This window comes from Myodes glareolus, chromosome 3, assembly GCF_982192425.1.
Source record: "Myodes glareolus chromosome 3, mMyoGla1.1, whole genome shotgun sequence".
Taxonomy (NCBI): Eukaryota; Metazoa; Chordata; class Mammalia; order Rodentia; family Cricetidae; genus Myodes; species Myodes glareolus.
In genome coordinates this window covers 13,042,079-13,061,510 of record NC_142028.1, presented here as the reverse complement: position 1 = coordinate 13,061,510, position 19,432 = coordinate 13,042,079, and the positions used below count along the sequence as shown (strand labels likewise).

General features: G+C 37.9%; 1 protein-coding gene across 7 annotated transcripts in view; it reads left to right on the top strand.

The window, feature by feature from the left end:
* Positions 1-17,504: 17,504 nt before the first annotated feature.
* Positions 17,505-19,432, top strand: part of Pik3c2g (phosphatidylinositol-4-phosphate 3-kinase catalytic subunit type 2 gamma) — a 364,812-nt gene continuing 362,884 nt past the window's right edge. For 4 of the 7 annotated variants that reach the window (XM_087904035.1, XM_087904037.1, XM_087904036.1 and 1 more), the window contains exon 1: positions 17,505-17,601. The gene's annotated coding sequence lies outside the window, so the exon portion shown is untranslated. The remainder of the gene's footprint in view (positions 17,602-19,432) is intronic. The other 3 variants (XM_087904032.1, XM_087904031.1, XM_087904034.1) reach the window with 2 other exon arrangements.

Genomic DNA, 19,432 nt, shown 5'->3' with positions numbered 1-19,432 from the left:
CTAGTTTCTTGAGTTCTTTGTATATTTTGGAAATCAGACCTTTGTCTGATGAGGGGTTGGTGAAGATCTTCTCCCAGTCAGTAGGTAGCCTTTTTGTCTTACTGACAGTGTCCTTTGCTTTACAGAAGCTTCTGTTTCAGGAGGTCCCATTTATTCATCGATTCTCTTATTGTCTGTGCCACTAGGGTTCTACTTAGGAAGTGGTCTCCTGTGCCTATGTCTTGTAGACACTTCCCACTTTCTCTTCTATCAGGTTCAAAGTGGTCGGATTAATGTTGATGTCTTTAATCCATTTGGACCTGAGTTTTGTGCATGGTGATAGTTATGGATCTATTTTCATTCTTCTACAGGTTGACATCCAGTTATGCCAGCACCATTTGTTAAAGATGAGAAAGCCTTATATTTGACTTCATTTGGACAGAGCATGAGGAAAAAGCTTTATATGCAGAAGGTTTACAATAAAGGTTTTTTTTTTAACTGAATTGGTTTTACATCCTTGTTTGATGATAACTTTCTTGGTATTTTGACCTCCTTGAAGAGTCTATATGAGTGTCTGTGTACATACATGTTCACATACATGTATGTATTCACATTTGTATGTGAATATGTGTATATATGTCTGTGAATGTGTGTATGAGTGTCTATATATTTAAGTTTTTGAGTTTGTGCATGTTTGTGTGTGTGTGTGTGTGTGCTTGAGAACACAGGTATACGAACATACCTTGTGGAAATACCTATACATTTTGTAAGCCCTAATAAGGTATCATTTTGAAACATTAGAAAACTTGACAGCATTATTTTAATTGCTATCTTACAAGGCAGTTTTGTTAGTGGAAAGGAGTTATATTGGCCGTGTCTAGCAAATTCTATAATAAATTGTGTTACCTTGTGAACGTTTGATAACTAATAACTAATGTTTATGGATTACTCTGGTGAAATAGTCTTTGAGTAGAAGCCTCAAGGCTATGAGATGTGACATGTCTGGAGTAAAGTGAACGCTGGAGTAAAGGTTCTTGTATCCTGCTTCCATTTTTCATGGAGTCAAAGTAACACTAGCTTTCCGGACTGGGCACCTAGCCGCAAGATTTCATCTTTGTTTTTGGGCTGCTTTGAGATTTGCATGAGTTCCAAATCCAGGTTCATTTTACCAGATTCCTAACATTTCTGCCGACAGGCTCACCTTAGGCACTTAAGGTACAGTGTAGAGAATAATGAAAACTGAGTAGCTGGTCAGTTTTTTCATTCCAGAGAATCATGCTCATGTTTAAACCACTTGTGACTTCTCTCTGGGTCAGTTTTGCGTCACTGCCCGACTTTCCAAATCACTCACAGTTAATGAATCCTACTTTATCCGTTCGTCCATGCAAGCATACTTCTAATCCCTCCTGCTTCTCTCTCCTTGGTTGCAGGCAATCACGTACCTCGCATGCTGTTTCATCTCTCAGTGCCTCTGCCCCTCAGCCCCACCGTGCCAGGCTTCTCTTGAGTCATTTGTGAGTTTTCAGGAGACATAGTTTTAACTTCTCAGGGCTCTTTCTTACGGTTACTGTGGTTGATTGTGGCTGTGATAGTTTCATGTCCATACCACATTTTCTGAGCATCATTTATCAGATCTTTAACAAAGAAAATTCTGTACAGTCTGGTTAACCTACTTACTAACAACATCTAGCAGACTTCTCTTTCCCAAGAACCTATGTTCCTGCTGCAGCGATGTCATCAGCAACCAGGTGCTTCACGTTTCACTCCATTGTGCTCATTGTGGACTAGACACAGCTCCTAAACTCCCCCTGCCTTTTCAAGATCACTAGCAACACTTCATTTGAACCTCTTTCTACATAATGTTAATACACACTGCTTAATGGTTGCACAATCCCCAGATGTTTTATTTTGCCCTGATTTGTGACACTCTATTCGCAGGAAAGTCTCTGTGTTTCTGATTCTTTGAGAGTGTAAATAAGAGGAGAGTCCTGATGTCATGGGGTGTCCACAGAAATCGCCCTAAAACAGTGACTGACAGGAAGCAAGGACATAGTCACTCTTACTCTTAGCATTGCTAAATACTGGTTCTACCTGCATCTTCTTTTCCCTTTTAGGTTGACCAAACTTCCTACATTGCCAAACACTGTCCTGATTCCCACACTCAGTCTCAAAAATCAGAAAAGTCAACGGCTGTAGGCAATCCAAGAAAGAAGATTATGGTATAATCTACCAGTTTGGGATAGAACTAGTCAAGTGCTGCCTACCTCCTGCTGCACAGAGCATTAGCTTTTTGGTAGTGCTTCATTTACCTGTTAGTTTATCATTTTATCTGCCATCCTGGGGTGCACTTATCTCTGACTTTTAAATGTGTTTTTAAAGAAAATATATATCTAAGTGAAGTCCATGGAAAAAATGTAAGTGCCAAGTTCCAAGCTTCTGTTGATGGGTTTTTACATTTAATGGAGACTATGCCAGTAATTCTCTGATAGGCTACAGTGAAGAGAGATGATTTTAATGTATAATGGCCTTTGTGTGTAAGAGGAAACGGAGCCCAGTGTGCTTGTTTTCTGAAATATAGACTCCAAGTCTAATGTCATAAAGCAAATAAGCCACATGTAAAATCATCTCTCCTTCCTCAGTGTAACACCTGTATTTGTTATCTATGAAAACTACCAATATGAACTCTTCAAAAGACTTTTCTAAATTCACAGGTGATTTTTCATAACCAGCAACAGATGTTCATTAGTTTCATGGTGCTAAAAATAAACTAGGGAAACATATATTTATAACTTGGATGTGTTGACAATGTGGTTTGTATTATAATAAAATAATCTACAAAACTTGAATTTTACTGATATTTTTGAGTTGATCTTGAATCCTTCCACTTTACTGAAGGTATTTATTAGCTGTAGGAGTTTTGGGGGTCATTTATATATATTATTATGTCATCTGCAAACAGCGAAAGTTTGACTTCTTCCTTTCCAATCTGAATCCCCTTGTTCTCCTTTTGTTTTCTTATTGCTTAAGCTAGAACTTCAAAAAGAATAAAATATCAATGAAATACAGTCATTTTGAAGCAAAGAAACATAACAGTCATGTTTTATGGTCAAGCTTATTAGACAAATGTTTTTATGAAATGTAGCCATATTATTTCTTGAAGGTAAGAAAGCATACTGACTGATACTTTGTGGTCTGGAGATAACAGTTGGCACATGAATCCAAATTCAGTCTTAAGTCATATCCATTGAGACAGAATCTTGCCACTTATTTCAAACTGAACTCTCAAGCCTCCTGTTTCTACATGCTAAGTGGTGCAATTGCAAGCATAGGGGACCTATAATACCTTAGAAATTCTGCTATCTATATTGTTTCTGCTTCCTCAGCTTTGGAATATGAATAAAAACATGTACCTACAAGCATTTCTGCCAATTGAATACTATATCACTAATTAATATCTAATTAAGAATCTACTGTATACATATTTATGGTAATAAATACCATATAGCACCCTCTTGAGAAGTTCTGGTAATAATTCCTCTTACCATTTAATTTAAATTTCCTAGTTTTAAAGATGATATAAGTAATTTAGGGAGAGAAACTGACAAGTATATATGCATATCAACAAAGTTACAAAATGTGTACTATAGTCATTGACCTATATATAATATCATTTAAATGCTACCTGTGTGTTGCTAGATCTAAAGTAAGTAGCAAAATGAAGTTATATTTTAAAGGTTGCTTCTGATTTTAACTGATAGAATTTAGGATTTAGGGACCATAGATTTTAAAAGCTCTGGGGTAAAGCATTCCTACAAGCACCTAAGCTTCTCTGATTTTGATTTTGGACTCATTCCAGACAAAACAAGTTAGATCTTTCAAATTATATTTATGAAAATGAGTAAAATAATGGTGGTGACTGAGATCATTTGGATCACTTTTTAATTTCAAAACATCTTAGTTCCTTTCTGGTGCTGTCATAAACTGTCCTACTGCTGGAAATCCTACAGACAATAGCCTTTAAGTTAACCACCTACTGGGGCGTGGACTCTTATACTATTTATACTGATGTAAAGCATGCATCCAGCCTCTGTTCTGGCTGCAGGATTCAGTTGCTGTTCTCCGTTCCAGCAGAGGATATTGATTTGTGAGTCTACCCCTAAATACATAACCATCTATTACTCTCAATTCTGAGCTAGTGTGGGATGTCTTTGAAGCATCCATCTTCACTGTCCCAATAAAAGCAGTTTAAAAGAGGATGTGCTTGGGTTACAGTTCCAGGTACAGTCATCCATGATGGGGAAACCATGGTGGCATAAGCTTGAGGGAGCTGTTCACAATTAGGAAGAGAACCATGCATGTGTGCTGCTGTTCAGCTTCCTGTCTCCGTTTGTACAGCCAGGAGACTATCCCAAGACTGGAGCCACAATAGGTGAGTCTCTCCTTACATGATTACAATGAAAATAATTCCCCACAAGCTTACCAAGATGGTCTCCCAGTAGATTCTAAAGTCTCTAAAGATCACAGTTAACACTAACCATCATATAGGAAACCTTGTAAATGTTGTGTGTTGGGGCTAAGAAGACAGCTCAGCCTGTAAGTTGTTATGGAATATTAATGTAAGATGTGTTACATTTATTTATTTATACTATGGAATATTTAATGATGCAAAGATGTGTTGCATTCTTTTATGTTGCATTTATTTAACTCTGTGAAGCTGTGTTACTTTGGCTGCCTAAAACACTTGATTGGTCTAATAATAATTCTGAACAGCCAATAGCAAGGCAGGTGAAAGGTAACTGGGGCTGCAGGTAGGGAGGATATATATGAGTAGAAATCTGGGAGAAGAGATGGAGGAACAAAGAAGAGGAGGTTAAAGGACACCAGGAGCCAGCCACTCAGCTACAAAGCAAGCCACAGAATAAGAAGAAAGGAAAGGTATAGAGAATAGACAAAGATAAAAGCCCAGATACAAAAGATAGAAGGGACAATTTAACTTAAGAAAAGCTGGCTAGATACGAGCCAAACTAAGGCTAGGGAGTCATAAGAAAGAATAGGCCTTTGTGTATTATTTGGGAACTTGGTGGCAGACTCCTAAAACATTAAAAGGGAAAAGCAACCACAATAAACAATAACAGTAACTCCTTGCTATGAGAGGGTATGGACCTGTGTTTGAGCCCTAGAAATTCCATACAAAGACAGAAGTAGTGATGCTCATTGATACTGGGAAGCCATAGACAGGCAAATGCCTGAGGCTCTTTAGCCAGTCTACCTCATGCACTTGCTGAGCTCAAGGCTAATGAGAGATCCTGTCTCAAAAACAAGGGGGATTGGCTCTACAAGAATAACATCTTAGGCTCTCCCCTGACCTACATGTACACCTGAATACACATGTGGACTCACACATATACAAACTCTTGCATGTCTTTTCTGTACATGATTGTAATGTGTTTCCAAATCTTTCATTCCATAAGTAAATTGCTCCCTGGTAAGAGTAAAGCTCACCCTGGTGTGGCTTTCATGCTAAGAGCAGCAATTCACATTGTAACCTGGGTTACCAGGGCTTCGAGAGCCACTCACGGCAATTTCCTTTGCAGGAGACAGTGAGGAAGGGTGGAGGGGATGACAGAATCCCACCCAAATATTGTGTCACTTGGAAACCAAACGGAAGACTTGCCTTTATGAATGTGGAATTAGTCGAAGGAAACTGTCAGTATCTATGTCATACTCTTTGCACATTGTTTGATTCAAAACGTGTGTTGGGCTTTGTCTTAGCAACATCAATATGATATGATTAAAGGCAGTCATCAACCAAACATACCAGCCATTTAAGAAATATATTATACAATCTGCTACACAATCCTACTTTAGAAACAGACTAGAACAAAAGGAACCATGCATCCCTGACTTGAGGTCCCTAGAAAACAAATACTCAACTTACTATGCGTTTAAAATTATAGTTACATTTTTTGATGAATATAAAAAAATAATAGAATAATACAGTGCCATCTTTGCCCTTGTAAGAAACTGCATGCTTCTGAGGGATGGTCTTTGGAGGCTCTGAGCATGCCCAAAGCTTTCATTATTCCACTGGAGATGGGATGGAAAGGTGCGTGGGAGGGAGTGGCCTGGGAGAGGGGAAGGTAGATTTCCAGAATAGGTAATGAACACCTGCTGTGTGCGCCCTGGGTCTCTCTTAAGTGCTGACTTCAGCAAGCAGTCCATGGAGATGAGAAACTGGTGATCTGGTAAAATACAGCCTCAGCTAAAGGTCATATAAAATTGTACCGGAAACCTTGGGGATGCTTCAGAGTAGGAGCTAAAGAGAGGGGGGCTACTCATTAGAGCTTGTACTGAAGGAGCAGCTTCACTTTATCAGGCAAATTGTTCACTTGTGTGAAAATTTGACCTCTGTCACTCTGCCAAGTAGGCTAAGCCCAGGAGCAAGCCAGGCTCACATGAGCTGGCAGGAGTTAAGGCTACCTGGGGACCCCTTTCAAAGGACACCACAAAGGTGAGCAGCCCAAGAGTTGACCTTCCTCTTTTCATTTTCCATTTATATCTGTTTGTAAAGTTCAAAGAGTTCTCTTTTCTCCCCTGAAAAAAAAGAAAGAACTTCAAATGCAATAAAACGATGAAAGAGTTCCCCAAAAAAGTAAAACTATAAAAAAAGAAGGCGGGAGGAAAATATTTCGCCCAGGAAGACTCGTTATTTAGGGAAATTAATTCAGATCTGGCGGCTGGCTTTACTGAATTTCTTCACTTAGATCACATCAGTTTTCATTGTTAGTGACACAACATTTTCATCAGAAACAAACTCTTGTGTTAGCTAATAAAAAGAGAAAAGATTCTGTGTCCAGATGTCTTCCACCTAGAGAAGCGAGCCGTTAGGAACTTTTTTCATTGTTTAAACATTTGAAGTTTCCTTTCACAATTAAATAAAAGAAGGAAGAGAAAGATGACCTATAACTAGCTACCTGGTATGGATCTGTAAGGAAAGAGGAAAAGTTGAATGTTTATGCTTCGTTGAAATTAACTGTATTTAAATGGATATGTAAAAAATATACAATTTATAGGATGGAATAATTCATTTTAATACATTTAAATGCTATGTAACGTAATAAATATAGCTAGTTTCTCAAATATTTATGTTTCTGCTATGATTGACTGGGGTATGCTGTCCCCCACAGGGGGAGCCCTTGACCTCCAGCTGGTGGCACTGGTTATGGAAAGCTGTGAGCGCTTAGGAGGTAGAGCCTATCTGGAGAAAGTGGGTCACTAGGAGCAGTGTCTGAGGTGTGTAACCTGACCCACTTCTGACCCACTCTGTGATCCCTGACTGTACTGGCTGGTTTTGTGTGTAAATTTGACCACAAGCTATAGAGTCATCAGTGGAAAGAGCCTCCGCTGAGGAAAAGCCTCCTTAAAACCCAGCTGTGTTTCATCTATGCTTGCTATTGTTTTCTGTGCTTAAGAGTAGTCTTGCCTAATTTTTTTTGACAGTTACAATGTCAGGAGCACTTCTTTATTTTCTTTAAGTAACTTCTTTTGTCTCAAATCTTTAATTTAATTATTTCATCCATTTGACTTTTAACCAGTAAGAGTTCAGGGTTTTATTTGCTTCTTCAGATAGATAACACATTTTCCCACTAACATGATGATCCTTCCTCCACTATATATTTCTGGAATGTTAGTGAAAGATCCATTAGCTGTAGACCTGTCAATTGCTCCTAAAAATGCTCTACCCTGTGACATTGATCTGCATATGAGTCCATGTCAGAACCATGCCATTTTGATTTCTAAAGCTTTGTAGCATATTTCAAAACTAAGCTGAAACAACTGTTTAATTTTTTGGACTTAATATAACTTCAGATACTGAGGGTAATTTTGTGGTTTCAAAGAAAATTTGAAGTAATTTTTTCTTGCCATTTGTGTGAAGAATATTGTTAATAGTCTAACAAGAAATACATTTAACCCTCAGAAATTTTATTAGTAAAATAAAACTGCCATTATTAATTTCCCACTCGACTGGGAGATTCAGACACATAAATTTCAGTATTCTGTTGGGTTATTCAGCTAGAACAAAATACTTGAGAAAACAAAATCACTAAAAAGTTAGTTAGGGCCACAGATTTGTAGGGCTTAGTTCCTGGTTGCTTAGTCTTGTAACTTTGGGGATTTGGAGCACAGGATATCACAGAAGGAAAGCGTGTGATATCGCAAAGTCATCCCCTATGTGGAAAAAAAGATGAAGATGGCAGGCAGGCTCCCACTTGGTGCCCCTCACAGACAGCCCAGGCTGATCTAACATCCGTCCGTGAGGCCCTTTCTTAAGGGTTCCAAAAATTCCAAACAGTGCTATCAGAAGGTAAACAAATCTACAACACATGGGTCTTTGGGGAGCATTTAATATCCATACCATCAGATATAGTTTATTAACTTTTCTGAGCAGTAATTTTACAAGTTCAATCCAAAGCTTACTGCATTTTACTGGGTGTGACTTAGGCCTGGAGATGTCCATTTATTAATTATGAATGACAGCTTCCTTTCTTCTCATTTCTTACATCGGTGTTGATGGGAAATGGTAGGTTAAACACGTTGCAGTGTCTTGTATATTCTTTCTCTTAAAGCAAATGTGGATTTTGTTTAGTTAAATGCTGGCAACTTTACATCGGCAGAGGGTTTGGAGACAACTACAGCTTGAGGTCACCTTGTGGTAAGGTTCTCCCAGATCAGAATCTGTAAGACATAAAATATGGCCAATCTGGGTCCCTTTTCTATGACCACCTTGGACTGAAAACCACAGTGAGGTAGCCATTAACATGGCTGAGTGAACTATGGGAAAATAGAAAACATTCTTCTCTCTGAGAGAAACAACATATTTCCTGTAAGATCCTTGATATGCCATAGTTTGCTTCAGTAGAAGAGTCAATGATAAAATAAACGTGATCATATCTGATACTAGCTGAGAACTGTGTGTAGGTGGATATGGCCTGTGCTAGACAAAGATATGCTTTTAGAGAAATACTTTGTACGCATATTGCTTCCTTTTATGATGTAGGAGAGTCTTCTATCTATCTGTTGCTTTCATTGATTAATTAATAAAGAAAACTGCTTGGCTTGATAGGTCAGAACATAGGTAGGCAGGGAGGACAGAACAGAATTATGGGAGAAAGAAGCAGAGTCAGGCAGACGATGAAGCTCTGGCCCAAGATGGACGTAGGTTAAAATCTTCCCAGTAAGCCACCACCTCGTGGTGCTATGCACATTAATAGAAATGGGTTAATCAAGATGTGAGAGTTAGCCAGTAAGAATCTAGAGTTAATGGGCCAGGCAGAGTTTAAATAAATACAATTTATGTGTTGTTATTTTGGGTGTAAAGCTAGCTAGCCATGTGGGAGCCGGGCGGGATGAAAAGCAGGCCTGCTTGCCTCATCACTACATTTGTATATTTCTTTCTTCTCTCCCCCCTCAGATAGTTTATGAATATCAGAATTTATAGTGTCTGCTATTTATACATTAGGTATAATTAAAGCGAAAGATGGTACATTTGAATACTCTATGCCATCTCACAGATAGCCTTAAATTTCTGATCATTACAAAGAAAAGAAAAGAAAAGAAAAGGATTTCAAGCACAAAAGGATTTGAAGCCCAAGAGACCACACTTCTACAGATAAATAGGTTATCTAGTTTTCTTTATTTATGTAATTATTTCAATTGACTCCCTGCCCATTTGGATTTTCAACATCACATAAATCACTAAAGAAATTGATTATCAAGTAAGGTGCATTGTTTAAGGATGGCTTCTAGCCCTCTCAAAAGGAATAGTTTTGTTTTGCTTTATTTTATTGTCCCTTTAAAGAGAGGAAAAAGTTGAAGTGTAGATGAATACTAGAATTTGAAGATTTGAAGTAAGGTGAATAACTTTTGAAAGATCTGAGGCCTTTTCCAGTCACAACCTTCTAGAGCTAATTGTGTTGCTTAGGGTAATAGTGCCCTCCAGAGGAATTTTGCAGGAATTTGAAAAACTAAAATGGATCAGGGAAAATTGAAGCTGAGAAATGATTGGAAACATAAAGTTCCAAAACTAGATTAATTTTGATCTAACATGTCTTACTTAAAATTCGGTGCTGAAGTCCAACATTGCAATCATGATGACAAATATAATAAAATATATTTATTATATATAGTATGTATTATATATATAAAAATATACTTTTTAAAGTATTTCAGACAATTTGTGAATATAGATATATGTGTGTGTTGGGAGAGGCAATTAAATGTTCAGGGAAAGAATAAGAGAATGTGATTATAAAATTTAAAATCATAATTGCATTGTTTCTTTTCTTCCAGTATTCTAGCATTTTCTTCAAAAATTACTATAAATAAAAATTAGTGATACTGAAGTCAGCATAAGCTGTGCTCATGAATTATTGCAAATAAATTGAAATCAGGGAAACTAATGACATGATTATCAATAACAAGACAAAACTGGCATCATAAAACAACAACAGGTTGTTAAAAAGACAAGTTAAAAATAGAAAAATCTATAGAAAATATGTACTTTTTGTCATTGAAACTTTCTTAATTCTAGAGTATGCATGATGATTATTTCACAGAACAATTTGTTGTTGTATCAAGGTGAATTTTGTTTCATATTATGAATTAAGTACAAAAGAAAGGCCTTTCATGTCCAGTGGTCTTATGACTCCTGCATCATACAGCACAGTGATCTCCTGTATTTGACCTCTTAAAGGAGAAAGAAAATTATCAGGAAATAATTTCTTTTCATGATATGCAAAGAATAATTATAATGAGCTGTTAAAAAATTAAAATTCAACACCAGAATTTCTTCCAGAGAGCACCTGTAGGGAAAAACATCTCAATTGTTTGGTGAAGGGACAATGGTGCTCATTGTCAATCATTTTTAAAGCAGCAACAATAAGAAAAGTGACATTTTCCCTTCCACATATAAGGCCACCATGATAGACTGTAACTTCAAATCAGGAGTCCAAATAGTCTTCCCTACCTCAAATTCCTTGTGTTGGGTATTATGTCCTATAAAGGAGAAAAGTAACTGGTACAACTAGTATATGCCTATATCCATCCATGCATAACTGCTGTGAATCTACAATTCAAAAGATGACTGTATTAAGTCATGAAAATCACATACTTATATGACAGGAATATTTTATAATTTTTTACTACTAATTATATTTTCTAACTTTTGACATTGACAAGTAAACTTCTAACCACGGGCAGGTAGCTCAGTGTTTGATTATGGCTCAGCACTCAACGGTTAGTTGCTGTATGGTACCTGGGAATCTCAGTTCAGATCTATAGCACTCACATCAAGCTGAGGATTGTAGCATTTGCCTTTATTCCCATCCATGGGGGATGTGCAGAGCTAGCTTTTCCTGGGGCTTGCTGGTCAACCAATCTAGACTGTGGCATGCTTTGGATTCAGTGAAAGAACCTCTTCTCAAGAAAATATAGTGGAAACTGTAAATAGCAGACAATTCATAAAATTAACCTCTGCATCTGCACTAGGCAAGCACACCTTCATAGAGATGCACACCACACACACACACACACACACACACACACACACAGAGGCATGTATGCGTGTGCACACACACGTGAAAAACAAATGGGTAAAGCCATAAATAAAGAGTAAAAATCTAGGTCCCATATCTGTAATGCCTTTTGTCTAATGCACATTTTACAAATGAACTGCAGTATTTTAGCCATTACTCATCTGGATGCTGTTTGTAGTTTGAAATTAGTACAGAATATTACCGAACATCATATAGCTTATCAGTGCGATTAATTGTCATTGATCCTTCAAGATGCTCATGCAAACAACTTTGAGAAAAATTGCTAAAGTCGACATTTCCACCTCTTGAGCAACGAACAACGCTTACGGAAACCAAGTGTTACAGCACTGATAGTTAGTACTGCAGCCAGGAGAAGGGTGCCCACGTACACACATGGACCAACAATGCACATCAAGGCATTAGGTGGCTGCTGGTTTCACTCTTGTGGCACGGCATACCATTTTTGATAGCACTGACCAATTATGAATTTAAACAAGCACTATTACATTGTGAAAGTGTCAGAATCCTCATTTTTCTTGTTCGTATATTCTGGTAATCCATAATTTTGTAGCTTTAAATTTTTAATTTATTTTATATACCAAACATAGTTCTCCCTCTCTTCCCTCCTCCTGCTCCCCACTTCCTCCTCCAAAACCACTCTCATCCACTCCTCAGAAAAGGTAAGACTCCCATGGGGCATCAACAAAGCCTGGTACATTAAGTTGAGGCAGGACCAAGCCCCCACCCCATGCATTGAGGTTGACCGAGGCATCCCTCCTTAGAGAATAGGCTCCAATAAGCAAGTTCATGTACCAGGGATAGATCCTGGTCCCACTCTCTAGGGCCCCACAAACAGGCGAAGCTACACAACTGTCACCCACATGAAGAGGACCTTGTTCAGTTATTTATATTTTCACGTATTGAAAGTTTGCCTCTTGGCTTTTACTGCTTGTGATGTAATTGCTAACATAGTCAGAATATGTTCTTTAAAGTTTGTGTTTATAATGTATTCCATATAATAATTTCTTAGGGCATTTTCCTCAAAGGCATTCGAAAAAAATCTTAAAGAATCTTACTTCACAATTCAATTCATTTTTCATTAGTTGACCAATAATGCGTATGTACATACAAGCGTGAACACATGTGTATGTGTATATATAATCACTATTCCTTTATTAGAAGCAGTAAAGGTTATTTATCTATAGCTACTTTAAAAATTATAAATTACAAGTGCTGGAACACTGTTAATTTTAAATTTAGTCTATAGTCATAAATGGAACATCCTTTGACATTTCCCTATACAGTAAAATTATAATTTTATAACTACATTTAATTATCTTTATTTTCCTAATGATATGCTCTTTAGTGCTTCCAATGCAATGATAGAAGTAATATTAGTGCTTTATATAATGTTTATAAAAAAATACAGCTCTTAAGCCAGCTCAGTGATTCAGAGCACTGGCTGCTCTCCCAGAGTAGTCAGGTTTGATTACCAGCACCCACACGGCAGCCCACAACCATCTGCAGCTCCAGGTTTATAAGTCAGGACTCCCTCTTTTATGCTGCTTAGGTATCAGTCACACACATGTGGCACATAGGCATGCATACGACAAAATGCTTATGAACATAAAATAAAAAATACATCTTTCAAAATTCAGAAAAACGTATTTTAACTAAGGTTTATATAATTTATTCATTGTCTATTCTATTGGGTAACTTTGTTGACACATATTTGGTGTGGGAGGTCCTTCTATCTATGTGTTGATTTTTTTGGCTAATGAATAAAAAAACTGCTTTGGACCTATAGCAAGGCAGAACTTAGGTAGGCAGGGAAAACTAAGCTGAATGCTGGGAGGAAGAAGAGTGGAGTCAGAGAGACACCATGGAGCCACCAGAGACAGATATGCTGAAACTTTGCTGGTAGGCCACGACCTCGTGGTAATGTCATTAATGCCATTAATGCCATTAATGGAAATGGGTTAAATTTAGATGTAAGAAGCTAGAGCTAATGGACCAAGTAGTGATTTAATCAATACAGTTTCTGTGTGATTATTTTGGGGGTCTGAGCAGCCTGGAAATGAACAATTGGTCAAGCAGCCTGCTGCTACACATATCCAATGCCAAGATTATTTTTCACTTTGACTTAGTGTTAAATTTTAATTTTAAAAGTTTCTCATAGACTAGGAAGATACTTCATTCAGTAATATGTAAGCATGAAAAAGTGAGTTCAGTCCTTCATAACTCACATGGAAAAGCTGGGTGTAGTGAAGCAAGTGTGTAATCTCAGCCCTGGGAAGGTAGAGACAGGTCTTGTACTCTTTGCTTAGCTGACCTAGCCCATGTGGTGAGGCCCAGGCCAAGTGAGAGAATCTGCTTACAGAAGACAGGGAGACAGTAAAAGAGACCCAGTGTCAGGCTTTGTCCTCCATATTCATGACATGAATGCACAACCTCACACACATGTGCACCCATGGGAACACACATAGTCAAATGCACATACAGTTTCTACATGAACTGAGCTAATCACCGGTTTCTCTACTTCGTTGATGGTATGTAAATAAATATTAAGGTACTTCAATGACAAGACCATTGTCAGATTAAAATCAGCTTGGTTGAGATTGTTGTTTGAGGTCTTATAAAAATGCTGTACACAGAAATTTTGCCTGTATATTCAAGCATAATCTTGAACTATAGCTTCTGTTTACTTGCCTTCAAGGTATTTTATTTATTTGTTTATTTTTCTCTAACCATATTATTAGACTAATGTCACAAGGGAATTAGTAAATATATATCTCTTCCAGTTTCTAAAAACATTTATTCACAGCGGCTTATAAGACGGTTCAATGAGTTAAGTGTTTGAAGTGTTTGTCCTACAAGTACAAGGACAGATGTTGGGACCTCAGGACCCACATAAAAGCCAGGCATGGCATTCTGTACCTCTAGTAACTCCAGTACTAGAAAAGCAAAGACAGGAGGACTCCAGAGGCTTACTGCACGGGTCAGTGAAATAACGAGCTCCAGATATATTGGAAGGTTATGAATTAACATGAATCTCTATCACCTTGGACTCAATATTTAAGGAGGAGGGGGATAAAGAAATGGAGGAAGACACTCAGTGGTGACCTTGGGCTTCCATGCATGCACATATATGAGCACAGACAAACAACATGTACACTTGACATCCTTCACACACACACACCACATACATAAATACATACATACACACACACACACACATACATCCTTTTAGATGTGCTTCTTCTCCGCTATGGGAGTTTTCTTGTCTTTTCATGAGAAATGTGATGACTGATCTACAAGATTCATTGCACTCAATTTTTAATAAAGAATACATTTTGCATTAGCTCAAATGGCAATTATATGGAGGAACGAATTGCAGTATACATGCGCTTAATTTTAATGAGTGAAGCTCTAGCGTTGCTTAACTGTCTGTCACTGTAAACAAACGCCTGAGATAAATCCACTTAAAAGGAAGGTGAGCTTAGCTTTAGCTCGTGGTCTGTATCATGGCGGTTACCTCTATGCCTTTGGGTACCAGTGAAACAGAACAGAATGGAGTGGTTGTGGGACAAAAAAAGCTGGTTGAAAAGTAAAGTCAGAGCGGAAGTGCCTGGCATCACAACAATAGTGTCGAAGTAATGCTCCCAATGGGCTCATTTCTTCCCACTAACCCTACATGAACATCAACTCTTAGCATGTTAACCACCGGCCCACAGCATCCAAGCAACAAGTCTTTAACACATGGGTATTAGGAAATACTTCAGACCCAAGGTATAGCAGCACTCAACGTTAGGTTGATGTATAGAGCACAAAGACTATGGACAGGAAGGTTTACATATGGGTGTGAACAAGAACGTCAGCAGTAGTTACGGAAATGTGCTAGAGTAGCATGTTTCCACGATTCATGTGATTCAGTCTGGAAGCCAATGCTCCTTACAAAAATTAAGCATATTTCTAAAACTGATGAACAGGCTGCTGAGATATTACGAGTATTTATTGCTTTTGCAGAGGACCCACGTTAAATTCCCAGCACCCACATCAGGGGTTTCATGGACTCCTCTAAGTCTAGATCTGATGCTGCTGAACCCAATAGGCAGCTGCAAGAACATGCAGCAAAACCTCATACAAACACACGATGTGCAATAGTAGAGTGCTTGCCTAGCATCAGTGAAGCCCCAAATGTGATTCCCAGAACCACATACATTGCATATTTTATCCTTTACTAATATCACTCCAGCCAGTGAATGCTAGTTTTAGTGGTCTGTGTTATTACCTTACATACGATATACACAGATAAAGCCCAGTTTTCTTTGAAGTGACAACCATACCTCCAGAAAATGTAAACACAAGAGAGTTTGACCAGAGATCTGAATCAACCCTCCTGAGAGTGAAAGGACACCTTTTTCATTTTTTTCCTGTATTGTTTACTTCACGTGTATATGTGTGTCACTGAGTATAAGTGAGTACACCATATGTATGTAGGTGGGTGCTGTGCCCAGAAAAGACGTCAGATCCCCTGGATCTGTTGTGAGCTGCATGGAGTAGGTGCTGAGGACAAAGCTTGGGTCCTCTCCCAAAGCAGCCAGGGCTTTTGACTGCTGAGCCATCTCTTTAGCCTCAAGAACAGCATGTGCCAGTCACCATTGTGACGTACGAACTGGCTGGACAGGCTTAGTGTTGGATGTTAGGATACACAGAACTGAAAAGGTCAGCTTGTTATTTCAGGGAAAAGAACCTGGTAAACTTCCTGCCAACAACAAAAATCATCCTTTGGAGTGAAAGACCAAATTTTATAAATCGTGTATCTACCATTCTGAACTCTGTATATTCTGAGTGCTTGAAGATGTGGGTCACGAGTGAAGTTAGTAAGTGTGACTAGTGACTAATTTCGCTATTGCAAAATGGCAATGTATTGATAATTAGAACGTGATATAACTCAGAAAATCTGAATTTTTCAAATAAAGTTCCATATTCCCAAGTCATAGAAATAAATAATGCTGCAAAATCAATTAGTGAATTTTAATTTAATTCTGCATAAATCATTTATTAATTGGATTACTGTTTCCATGGTGCAACTAATATTTCAGCAATTACTACTTGATGACTTTGGGTATAATATTAAATAGCAATATCCATGGGACCAAAACCTGGTAAAATAGTAATCCCTTTCCAAACAGATCATGAAGAAAGACTGAGTATAAAAGTATATTACATTTTACAACAAAATAAGTTTGAAAACAGAATTCATCTATTAATAAGTCTCATGAAGAGTGAAATTGAATGCCGGTATTCTCCTTTGTTTATGGCACCTCTAAGGCACTTTTTTCTTTAAAATGGCTAGTTATTTTACTGTGTTATCTTGCATGCTGATATTTAAACCTGATTGATAAATACACGTTTTTCTCTTTTAATTTCTAATATGTTATATCATAATAAGCCATGTACAATCTCTTCAATGATGTTAAAGTTTAAGAATATGGGAAAAAAGATGCTGCCATCAGAGAGCTTTCAGGGGAGCAGAATGGAGCTCTAAGCCTGAAGAGAGGGAAGAAGTCGGTAGTCTTACAGAGAAATTGTAGACCGTGTGGCGTCTAGAGCCACAGTGACAAGAGCAGACGTGTAAGATTCTCAAAGACTAACAGCCTTAGAGAAGGGAGAGCAAGCCTCTTGCTTTCCTGGAACTTTCAGACCACTTCTTGGGAGTTGGTGAAGAAAGAAAGCTTAAACACCTAGGACCCTGTTACCGCCAGCGGGTTGCCAAGCTGTGGCAAAATGGATGCTAGTGTGATGATAATGTGATTTTGAGGGTTGTCGTGCCAGTCGCTTAAGGTGCTCGAGCCAGTCACGGGAACACCACGTTTTATTTGTGCAGCTACTGATAAGCTGAGAGGGCAGCGAACAAACTCCACCAAGGCCTAGTAAATGATTACACACAGCCGGAGCCGCCAGCTGCTCGCTCGCTCTCAGCATTCCTGACGGCAAAGGAGGAAAAGACGGTGAAAACACGAAGGTACAGTGCTCTATGAGATAATATAAAAAGATTTTCAATACGATGTTTGCTCTATGTAGTTGTAAAAATCTCGATTTATTCAAAAGCACTACTTCTTTAATGCAATTAGAAATCCATAAGCAAACTTTCCATTTCTCTCTTTCTGTCGCGCTATCGACTGATTAATTTCAAATGTTGCCTTCCATAATACTAGTTGAAAGAGCAGGGTGTAGTAGGAATTATTACTGTCAGAATTTAGCTTTTGAGATTCAAGGTAAAAAAAATTAAATTTTAAAGACTCAGAAAGGTCTTATTATATGTCATAATAGAACTGTACTTTCACCCAGGCCAAAGCACAGCTAAAATTTAAGAAAAGAATGGAATACAATAAAAGGATTCGAGTTCCTGATGACGGCTGCAAACGCTGAACAAGCGTGCTGAACTGAAGTGCAGTCTTTATGAAGGATGAATGATGGGTTCTCAAGATGCCAAGGACAAGAAAATAACGTCATTATCCCTACGCTGTCAATTAATATTTTGCGTCTGTTGGCTTCTGAAAATGACTTCCATTGGAACTGCATACTACATTGGCTGTAACCTCTTTCGCTGCCACAAAGAATTTCAAATTTGAGAACCCGTAACGCTGATACAAACTTTATTTTACCAATGTAAATTATGTTTATAAGATGGAAAACAAAATTCTACACACTGTACAGAATATTTTAAAATACTCTTAAGGCATTTAATGTATTAAATGTGCCAGGGATGTTGATGTTCTAGGTATTGCAATATATAATTAGGACCAAGTGCTGACATAAATAACAATGTTGTAAGTTGGCTAAGTCCCAGGCTTCACAGACACAAGATATTTATTGACGTTATAGTCTTTTACATATAACAAAAGAAGAAAGTCCAGAATTCTAACAGGCGATTAAACGACATTAAAATTCATAAGAAAAATAGATGAGCTGTGTGAATGTGTGTGTATCTATACAAAGATATAGAGATACAAATAGGAAGAATGAAAAACTTTAAAGTTTCAAATTTCTTCGGAATAAATTTAATAACATATTTAGTATTAAGAAGTTTAAAGTCATTTCCAGAAAACCATAAGTCACTCAAAATTCGAGTTAGTTGAGATTTCAATGACAAAATAACATTTTTAATTTTTTTTAGTTTTCCATTAAAAAATTTCCACTTCCTCTCCTCCTCCCATTTCCCTCCAGCTCCTCCACTCACCCTCCTCCCTCCCCCTCCAGTCTTAAGAGAGGGCAGGGTACCCTGCCCTGTGGGAAGTCCAAGGTCCTCCCCCCTCCATCCAGGCCTATGAAGGTGTGCATCCAAATAGAGTAGGGTCCCAAAAAGCCAGTATATGCAGTAGAAATAAGTCCCAGTGCCATTATCAAATATATATATATATATATATATTTATACAAATTTACACATGTGTATATTTTGCAGTTAATGTTTCAAATTTGAGGCCTCCAGAAGATTGAATGTGTTAGAATATTGCCTTACTTGCTACTTCCACAAACTAGAACAGAACAAATTGAAAGTCAAAACCAAAGCATGCCCCAAGGATGGGCGGGTGGGTGTTTCCAATGCAAGGCAGAAGCAACAACCCTTAGGGTGAATTGATGATGAGACATAATTGTTGTACCAAAGTAAAGGTCATGCCTGGAAGCCGAGAGTTCAGCTCAGTTGAGTGCTTATCACAGAACCATGCAGAATAAGCATATTCTGCATACCATAAGCATGCATAAGCAGCATGCCAGACAGTGATCATTCTGCTGTTCTTAATTCAGACTGCTTGGCACACCGGGTTCTTGTATTTTGAATATTTTTCCCCAAA